This window comes from Sesamum indicum, linkage group LG2, assembly GCF_026168435.1.
Source record: "Sesamum indicum cultivar Baizhima isolate 11 linkage group LG2, ASM2616843v1, whole genome shotgun sequence".
Classification (NCBI taxonomy): domain Eukaryota; kingdom Viridiplantae; phylum Streptophyta; class Magnoliopsida; order Lamiales; family Pedaliaceae; genus Sesamum; species Sesamum indicum.
The window spans coordinates 12,636,432-12,646,715 of NC_142658.1; the positions used below are offsets into that span (position 1 = coordinate 12,636,432).

The window sequence follows — 10,284 nt, forward strand, 5'->3', positions numbered from 1 at the left end:
AAAATAAAATTTTATGCAATAATATTTAAAAAGTTAGAAGTTAGTAAAACATGTAAACTATACTTTGGCTATATTTAAATTAAGGTTGGTACCAAAATATACTTGAGATACAAATTCTGATACTATATATGATTCAATTAGATTACATTTTGATTAACAATAGTTAATAAATAATTAATTTAAAATCATTCAATGTCAATAAATTAAAAATAAATAATATTCAAGATATAGTAGTTCAAGAAAAACTATAACATATATAGACATAATATAATAAAAACTAAAACAAAATTAAAAGAGCAGTAAATAGGTATAATAAAATTTAAAAATAAAAATTGATAAATTTCTAAAACAATTCAAAATGCGGGGCTTGACTAATTAATTTTATTTTAAGATTGGATTTTTTGATGTTATTATTTTTATTTTTATATTAATTGATTTGATACAGGATAATAAAATATAATCATTAGTGAATAGAAAATGCAAAACTTTAATTTACATTAATTGATAGTTATTATGTTTTTATTTCTTTCTTTTTATTAATGTAATGTACTGTTTTATATATTTTATTCTTATTTATAATATATTTTAAAATATGAAATACTATTTTTATTTGTACATAAAAACCACGTATCACAATGACTAGTATATATAGATATTGAAAGGCAAATTATACTGTATATCAAGTACACCAATCCTAATGAATTTGTACTTTAGTTTCCCTTATATTTGCACAAATAAACTTGAGGTAATTTTATATTATATCTGCTTTTGTAGCTCAGTTGGTTAGAGCACCCGTTTAGTAAGCGGGAGGTCTTGAGTTCGACTCTCAATGAAAGCAAAATTAGTAAAATCAACATTAAAAAATTTTAATTAATCCATTTCTTTCAAAATTAATTCCATCACATTTGAGTGATGAGTGAGTGACTCTTTAGGTTCACCCGACTTGAGCATGTGTAACCAACACAATTAATTAATTTATTTTTGATTAACCAATAACCAGAAATAACTCATTACCATAGGTGACTGTATAACAACAGTACATGCACTAGAGATTAGGTGAATTGTGGCGTAACATTTAAGCTCCAAATTCCGTGCGAGTACGGTCCTTCCATCAACCATCTCCGGACTTTAATTTAGGGCATCGATTGTCATCTTGGACTAATCATCTATACTTATAATCCGAGTTCTCGTTTACCCTGTAGATTGAACTGGAAAATCCCATTTATTCAGTCATTGTGGCCACAAATTCAGGATATAAACGGATCTCAGAGAGTTTAGGAGGTAGTACTGTCATAATACTAATAGAGGATGGATTCTATCTTGGAATCTACCATACTCACTACATACACAAACTACACTGGACAAAGCTTATAATGACTATGCCTCACGACATAGTCACTACTCGTCATATCCAAGATACAATTTTCGTATGAATTGTGATTGTCATGATTTCTAAAGTCCAAGGACTACCATCGTACTATCGGAATCGAGAATTTCAGTCATACTTAGCAAGCCCTCAAGGCTTCCATATGATGGTTCCAGCAAGTTAGTTCAGTCAGTCAACTACCTTGCCATATGGACTCCACCATGCTCTCTCATTTTAGCGACATCAAGATAGTTTTAGCCACCCTTCTCCGCTCCTCGTTAGGCATTTCCCAGCCCGCACACTCAGTGAAGTTTTCTACTCCTTCATTTTCATTATTCTTCCTGGGATATAAAATATTGAGGCCAATGTCATTTTTAAGTGTGGGAAGTTGAAATTCTATGCTTTCATGATTATATTAGTCAGCATGATGTGGTGAATCCTTTTTTTTACTTATGCGTTGAGTCTTGTATGCTACACCCTAATTTTGACCTTTCCTGACATGATAAGTGAATATACTATTAGGATTGCAAGAGATAATGGAGATAAATAGGAACTAATTCAAACTTGCAGCACTTGTTTTGATTGTCTTGATAATTGTTATGAATGATGAATGCCTGTGAGTAACACACGAGCCAAAATTTTGTGAGCTTTTGGGCCTTATGAGCACATCTTATTGCTCTAATATTCTTTTTAGTTGTGTGATTGTCATCTCTGGTTTGATTTTTTAGAACTTGCTCGATTATACATGTTGAGGCTGCATTGTTGAGTTGGGTGTGGTGAGAGTGATAAGGGCATTAGGATTTAACCAAAACATTTTGTTAAGCCTACATAAAGGCAAAATTGCAAAATTGGTCCCGTAAGTATGGGGGGAGGTTGGAAAAATTGGGACCATAGCTACAGAACTGGCAATTTTAGTACCATAAGTATTGATTTTTTAGTAATTTTGGTCCTTCCGACCAAAATTGTCTAAAAACGCGGCAGAGAGATTTGGGGCTTAGGGTTCCGATGTCTATGTGCGCAATTTAAACACCTAAGAGCTTGCGTGGCTAATGATGTGGCTTCTTCTCCTCCCTCACTCTCTCCCAGGCCATCCTCTCTCGTCCACCGCCCTGCGCCATGCCTCCTCTCACCCTCCTCTCTCTATCTTTCTTCTTTGTGTTTTATTTAGTTAGGATGAATTAATTTACTTTTTACTAGGGCTTTTGGAAAACTAATTGAGAAAATATTTTGAGTATTTTATTGAATTAATCCACAACGTTGTTTTCATATATATCCATGTATTACTGTGCTTGTTTTTATAATTTGAGAGTCTGATACACTTTTAGATTTAATTAATTATGATGATGAACAGAGAGGAATTCGACATAGTGGAAAACATAATTATGGTGTAAATTAAATGATATATAGACATACATAAATGTGATTCATCTAGTATAAAGGTTTCTCACAGATCTTAATGCATTATTGTCACGAATTTTAAATTGGAGAAATATACTATTTCTTTGATAATAATAGGTTTGATATAACTGGAGAGAATCTATTATATTAACTTGAGAAAGACGCAATGTATGAAAATTTGCCTACTAAATTAATTTGTGAAATTCAGCATTCATTGCATCAATTAGGTGGACCTATAGCCTTAGCATCTTTCTCACTCATAAATCTTCTCCAACACATTGGTTTGATTTATTTTCGTTAGTAGTTATTTTTCGTAATAGTAGTCTATCACATGTTTTACGATCGTCCGAATAATCCTAGATTAATTATAGTTTTGATAACTATTTCATTTAAATCCTCGTGAGAACAATATTTATTATACTATTTGATAGCTAGTACACTTGCTAGGGACCTAAACATATTTTAGCAATCACCTATACTAACAGATCTCTATATTTCAACACTCAAGACCATTTACTGATAAAGGGCGACGAATACTTTCCAAAATAGTCAATATAATTGATTTTTTTTGTCACCTATTCTAACATTGAGGATATTGAACACCCCCACGTGAACTATTCAGACCAGCACTGATCTCAATGATAATGTAGCTGACATGGGTCAGGAGCTGAAAGAGGTGAGTAGAAGGATATTAGGTGATTTAACTAGTGGATTCTACGTCAGGGCACGAGCTTCTAAGCTTAATGACACATCATAAAAGTATGATCAGATCTCCTAAACCTTGTTGATAAAAAGAAGAATTAACATTATCACCTCCTTAAGGATGTACTGATATATGGTAACAACCTATTATGCCAAAAAATGCAGTAGCTACATAGCAGAGGTTGGTGGACATGATTTGCTAAGGATCACAATATCAACCTAGCTAAAACTTTTGAAGTTTTGAACCCCTAAATGCGCATTCAAGGTACCAAGTGCAAGTTTCCTCAAGGCATCAAGTGGAAGTTTCCTTAGCTACATGATAATGGAATGATGCACACAGTCAGCTCAGTGCTACTCAAGGAGGTGAAATGCTTGTACAAGTCTATATACACATGGAAGTGAGCTGAGGTACCTAGAAATAGAAAAACTGGGATATGCTCTAGTGGTAACAACATTTAAGCTGCAACCATACTTTCTCTCCACCCGATAGTAATTATCCCTTTTGACAAATCCTTAGGAACAATGATCAAATGGGTCATAGTTGATTTCATTTCTAAAATTATTACCTAGTAATAAGAGTTAGGTGTGGTGTTTGCTTAAGGCTTCTCCACCAGCTGAGGATGAAGAATAGGAGTGGTTATTTATAAAGTTGAAAATGACAATATGCGATTATGTCTTGATTGTAGGCAACTGAATAGGATCATAGTTAAAACAAATATCCTTTAGATCTACTTGATCAATTGAAGGGTGCAACTATGTTCACTACAATTTATCTGAGATTAGTATATTAGAAACTACTAATTGAAGAAAGGTCTATTTCAAAGAAAACTTTTAATACAAGGTATGAGCGTTATGAATCCTTATTATTATATATGCCGTTTGGGTTAATAAATGCCCCAACTGTTTTCATATCCTTGATGAACAAAACACTAGTCGTTTCTTGATGAATTTTTTATTTTGTGTATTGATAATATTTTGAAAAATATTCTCTCGTGAATCGTAATTTTACATGTTTTAACTGTTAAAGCATGTGGAACTTGATGCGAATCTACATTTAATTGTTAAAGCATGATTTACATGCCATTTTATGTATGTTTTGTTAGAATAGGTGATCGGAAAGGCAATTTGATTGGACTTTTTTGTAATCTATTTCACAACTTTTGATGTAATGTAATATTGTTTTGAATAAAAGTAAATATTCAATTAATGACATTATACCTTGTTATGTTTACTTCTTTATGTTAAAATGATCTTAACTTCATGACAAAGCCCACAGACCAAACAGTTAATCCAAAAAGCTGGGTTGCACATAGGTTGACAACAATAAAACCAATTTTTGTGGATTGATTTGAAATATTTCAAGTCAAGGACTTCGAGACTAGGCATCGAGTATCCTATAGAGAGTTGCACTATCTAATGTAGTCGCTTCATCGGTGGGAGATGCAGACTGTTTATGCAATTTAAGTGGGTTGGTTGGCAAAGTAGTCGATTGAGTGGACTAACTCGTGGGAATATAGAAGCCTTCAAGGCTTGGTCAGTATGACTAGGATTCCCAACTCCGATGGTACGAGATTAGTCTTCAGACTTGAGAAACCATGGAAGTCGCATGCATATGATGTCTATAGCTTAGATTTAGCAAACAATGACTATGTCATGAGATGTAGTAATTTTTATTTAGTGCAGTTAGAATGTGTAGTAAGGATGGTGGGTTCCAAGAACGAATGCATCCCGTGTCAGTATTGTGATAGCAGTATCTCCTATACGCTCAAAGACTCGTTTAATCCCTTAGAATCTGTGGCCATGTGACTGAATGGATGGAATAAGTTTTCACGTGATTATTCAGGAGGGTAATGAAATGCCTCGAGTAAGTGAGTATAGATGCCTAGTCTAGGATAAGAACCAATGCCTAATTTCATGTCCTAAGCTAAGGCGGGGAGACGGTTGATAGAAGGATCATTATCGTATGAATTCAGGAGCCTAAATGTTCATGCTATTATTCACCTAGTCTCTAATATCGTGGACTGTTGTTAGACGGCCGCTCAGGGCAACGTGTATTTCTAGTTATGTGATAATAAAAATTAATTAATTAAATTAAATTTTATTAATTTTATTGAGAACATGCCCAAGTATATTTATTTGCAAATACTAACAATATATTATTCAATAATAGAAATATTTCAATGCATTTCCTCATTACTCTCTTTCATAACATAATCATTCAAATCAAATCATCTACCTGACATACAATTACAAATAATTTAGTTTCAGCACAAATCACAGACCTTCATAAAAATACTATCACAAGGAAAGAAAGCTTAATTATATAGATAATACCTAATAGTTTAAAAGATATATATGCCTTAATTAATTCTATATGTGTGTGTATATATACATATATATATATATAGTTACAACACATAACTCTTGTCAGCATAACAAAGATGAGTTTGCTTTCTTACATGGATGACACGTGCGACACATATCACCACAAATTCATTTTTATCCTTGTTTTTATATATATGGTAAAATTACAATGATCTTCCCTAAGATTTTGCATAATTATAAATACTCCGTCGTTATTTAAAAAATTATTAATATCCCCTAATTTTAATGATTGTCTAACAGTTAGCATATCCCGTTAGTTTTATTAGTTTTTTAATCTATTTTTGATAAATTGATCAAAATATCCTTATGGCCTAAGGATTATAATTTTATTTGTTTTTTAAAAAAAATTAATTTTTTATGGATCAAGTGGATAATTTTTTTATAATTTTTAAAAAAATTTCATCCACTCTATTAGATTTTTTTACAAACTTTTATTTTTATAAAAAAAGAAAAAATACAATAAGGGCATAGTTGATAATTTCATACCTCAATCCAAGGATTACATAATTTTATCAAACATTATGGGGAATTTGTAATTTTTTAAACAACGAGGGGTATTCATAATTAATAACTTTGTTAAAATTGTAATTTGGCCCCCAAACTTTTAAATCTAAGTAGTTCAACCCCAAAAACTTTATAAAATTTCAATGTAGTGTTTTAAAACTTTAATATATTCAAACTTCAGTTTATAACTTATTTACTACTTAATACAGATTTTTTTATTATTTATCAATTAGGCTCTCAATTATGTCATAATAAAAAAAAATTATGGATGTTACAAGAATAATGGTTGAAAATGATGTTAATGTGATGTAATTCATGTGAAGTGTAAAAATATGCAGAAAAATAGTCTAAAAATCAAGGGAGAGAGAGTGTGAGTGGATAGCTTGTCTCTCCAAAATGACTACACAAATAGTCCATTTATAGGTGACTGTGAAGCAAGATCCGGAAGGTGGTTACGTTAAATCATACACCGTTGGAAAGCTGAAAGTGTTAGCTACTTAACAAAAAAATTCGGTCGCGATTTAAAATTATCTAGATGAAGATATGATCATTTTACCGGTCCAACCTGCCAAAGAATCCAGAAATTTGTTAAATGTTGCATCAAGAGTTGATTTCAGCTGGATTAGTTGTAGCTAGTCGAAGATTTTTAGTATAGTGTGTCGTTCTTGTTGTACGCTGACTCTGGATTGGGTTAGCTTCTCGAGCCTACCAGATTAGAAAGAAGAAGCAATATATGAGCTTTATACATTGTTCTTGGCTCAAGATGCACAATAGGCCAGATTGGACTAACCCAACTTAGGACCGAATTGAATAAAAAACTATGCTGGTCCAGACCAAGCTCACTTCCAATTGGGCCGGTCTTGAGCTGGTCCCAAAATTCAATACCTAGGACCATTCCAGCTCAGTGGCCCAAGACCACTTCGTCCTAAATCAGACCTATTGGGCCTTCTCTTTTTAATAATGTATGACATATAATTTTTATTTTATTCTTTTGAGTTGACTATTCTAAGATTTTTAGTTTTTTTTTTTGGATTTTTGAAACTCTAAAATTTTTATCTTTATTGTTCTACTTCTAAAGTTTTGGTACTTTAATTCATTAATACTCTTTGTTTTATTCTTTTCTTTCAAATTTATTTTAAGTCCTTTTTTAATTTATTATCATCTAAGTTTATCGTTGTGAGCTTGTTAGTCAAATTATTATTTAAGTTCATTATATTTGTTTGATTTAATAATTGCTTATTTATTTGATAAGATAAATAAAATAAGTACATCTTGGCTTGATGTGGTTCTGGTCTGGGCCTCAATTGTGCCGGTGCATGGGCTGGGCTTTGATTTAGAAATGGACCTAATTAGGGTCCACTCAGAGGCTCAGGGCTGCCCTAAGATCGGCCATGAGCAGTAGTGGGATGTTCCTAGGTCAGGTTTTTTCGGGTTGTTCTTAGACCGGTCTTTGGTGGTCCTGGGCTCAGCCGGCTGTGCAACTTGACTCTTGGCCTTGCCAAGCTCGGCCTACTGGGCTACTCAGTAGGGCATATTACTTATTTTCTTGGGTTTTGAAGGAAAATATTTGAGCGACATCACATATATAGATAAAAGTTTCGATTAATATTTATATATTATTCATGTGTTATTTATTTATGTGCTATAGAAAATTATCTTTTTTAAATATACAATTAATATTTCATCTAAGATATTATTTGCATATTTATTTTTAATTGGATGTGTTATACATTATCTAAGTAGTTTAGAGAAATTAGAAAATTAGGACTACTAAATATAGGTGTCTTTTTTGATAGAATTTTTTTATTTTATAACTAATATTTATATATTATCAAAAGGAGTATTTATGTAAGAGTTTTTAAATTTAAATTTAATATTCTATATATTATTTTATGTGTTTTTATTTTAAATATTACTGCGCCATGATAAATTAATTTTTCTTTAAATATTCAAGATTTTTTCTAGCAATATAATTGCGTTGAAATATTGTTTGCATATTTATTTATTTTTAGTTGGATAAGCTAAGTATTCTCTAAGTAGTTTAGAGTAATGAGGACTATTGAAATAGTTTTATATACTAGTTGTCGCAGCACGCCATCCCTACGTGCATATAATAAATAATTTTCAACACTTTAAAATATATTATAAATAAGAATAAAACATATAAACCAACAAATCACATTTTACCCAAAAAAACAAAAGAAAAAAAACTTAATGTATCATTGGCACAATAACTAAATTGGTGTAGTGGTATTAAAATAATGGTATCTCTTTTCTAAAAAGAAAAGAAAAAATAATTCAATTCATTTTTAAGATTATCTAAAAAGTTAGTGGCACAGTGTAAATAACCGCTATTTGTGAGTAAAAATGAAGTTTTTTTTATTAGTATAGAAGTATAGATATAGATTAGTATAGATAGACAATATAAATATATAGATAAGAAGAAGAATTTGAGTAGGAGTGATGGAAAAATACATAAGGAATATTTTTGGAAATTAAAAAAATTGATGTTGTGATGTAAGTAACCGCTCTTTGTGAGTTAAAATGGTCATTTCTTTTTTATATAGTATAGATATCAGTTATTGTTCTATAACTACATTTTATTTAGGGGAAAAAAGTTTTGGTCCTTTAATTTTATGCTCGATTCATTTTGGTCCAATAAATATTACCATTATCAATTTTTTACCATTATTTTGAAAAAATATGTAAATTTCATCCAATTTGGAGTTTTTATTTAATTTTCCAGCAATTTTAGCCCGAATGCACTTGAGTGATTGAAAATTTTTATTGCCTATGGGGTTCAAACCCTATTCATTTAAAATAATATTTAAATCCTTCACCATGCTATAATTTATAATGCACGGGTACTCTAAAAAATTGCTCGATGCAGTGATTGAAAATTTTTATTGCCTATGGGGCTCAGACCCTAGTCAATTAAAAGAATATTTAAATTCTTCACCACTTATACTATAATCTATAATGCATGGACACTTTGAAAAATTGCCCGATGCAGTGTTGGACACGGACACAGCTCATGCACGCCTCGACATCAATGATGTGTCCGAAATTAAAAAGAAAAAAGAAAAAAGCGGGACACAGCTTCGGAATGCCTGTTGGCATGTCCGACACATTTCGGTTTTTTTTATATAATTTTAAAAAATTTTAGGTTGTCTTTAAGAAAAAAATGAATTTTTAGGCTTAATAAAAATAGAACAAAAATTAATTCACTCCTCTTAAACTAAAAATATTATGATTGAATTACTAAAAATTCTAGAGAGATTCTCGATAATTTAACTAATTTAAATTATTAAAAATTCTTCATTGTGTTTCTTTTTAAAATAATCTGATTTTGTAAATTTTTGATGCCACATTCGATTAATATAGATGTAAGACATGCTTATTTTATATTTTATCTTACTATTTCTTATACTGCATATTTTAATTTTATGAAAAATTGAGAATGTATAATAAAAATATATTATATATAGCCCGTGACAAGGCCGTGCCATGTCTTAATATTTTTTTTATTTTCTGTGTCACCATGCCCGTGTCGCTGTGTGCATGTCCATACATTGTAGGCTATGTCCAACTTGTGTCTTGTAAGCTCAACCATACAATATAATCTATATATCTATAAGTATTTTAATATAGATAGATGATAATATCAATGTATTAAATATTGTTAAACAACTAATATATTATACTAATTTTTTTAGAAATATTAACATTTAATAATATTTTCTTTATTCAAGGATAAAAATTATATATTACTTTCTATATGCTTATATTTATATGTTTTTCATTATTATTTCTTAAATGCTTCGTATTTTTTAAATTTATCATTATATATTACATGTTTTGAAAGATTTATAAATTTTTTAATAAATTAATAAATATATTATTTAATTGAAAATTTTGGACAAATTTTT

At 30.4% G+C, this 10,284-nt stretch overlaps 1 non-coding gene across 1 annotated transcript; it reads left to right on the forward strand.

Moving 5' to 3' along the window:
• Positions 1-764: 764 nt before the first annotated feature.
• Positions 765-838, forward strand: TRNAT-AGU (transfer RNA threonine (anticodon AGU)). The gene has a single exon. It is a non-coding gene; the product is annotated as a tRNA-Thr (tRNA).
• The last annotated feature ends 9,446 nt before the right edge of the window (positions 839-10,284 follow it).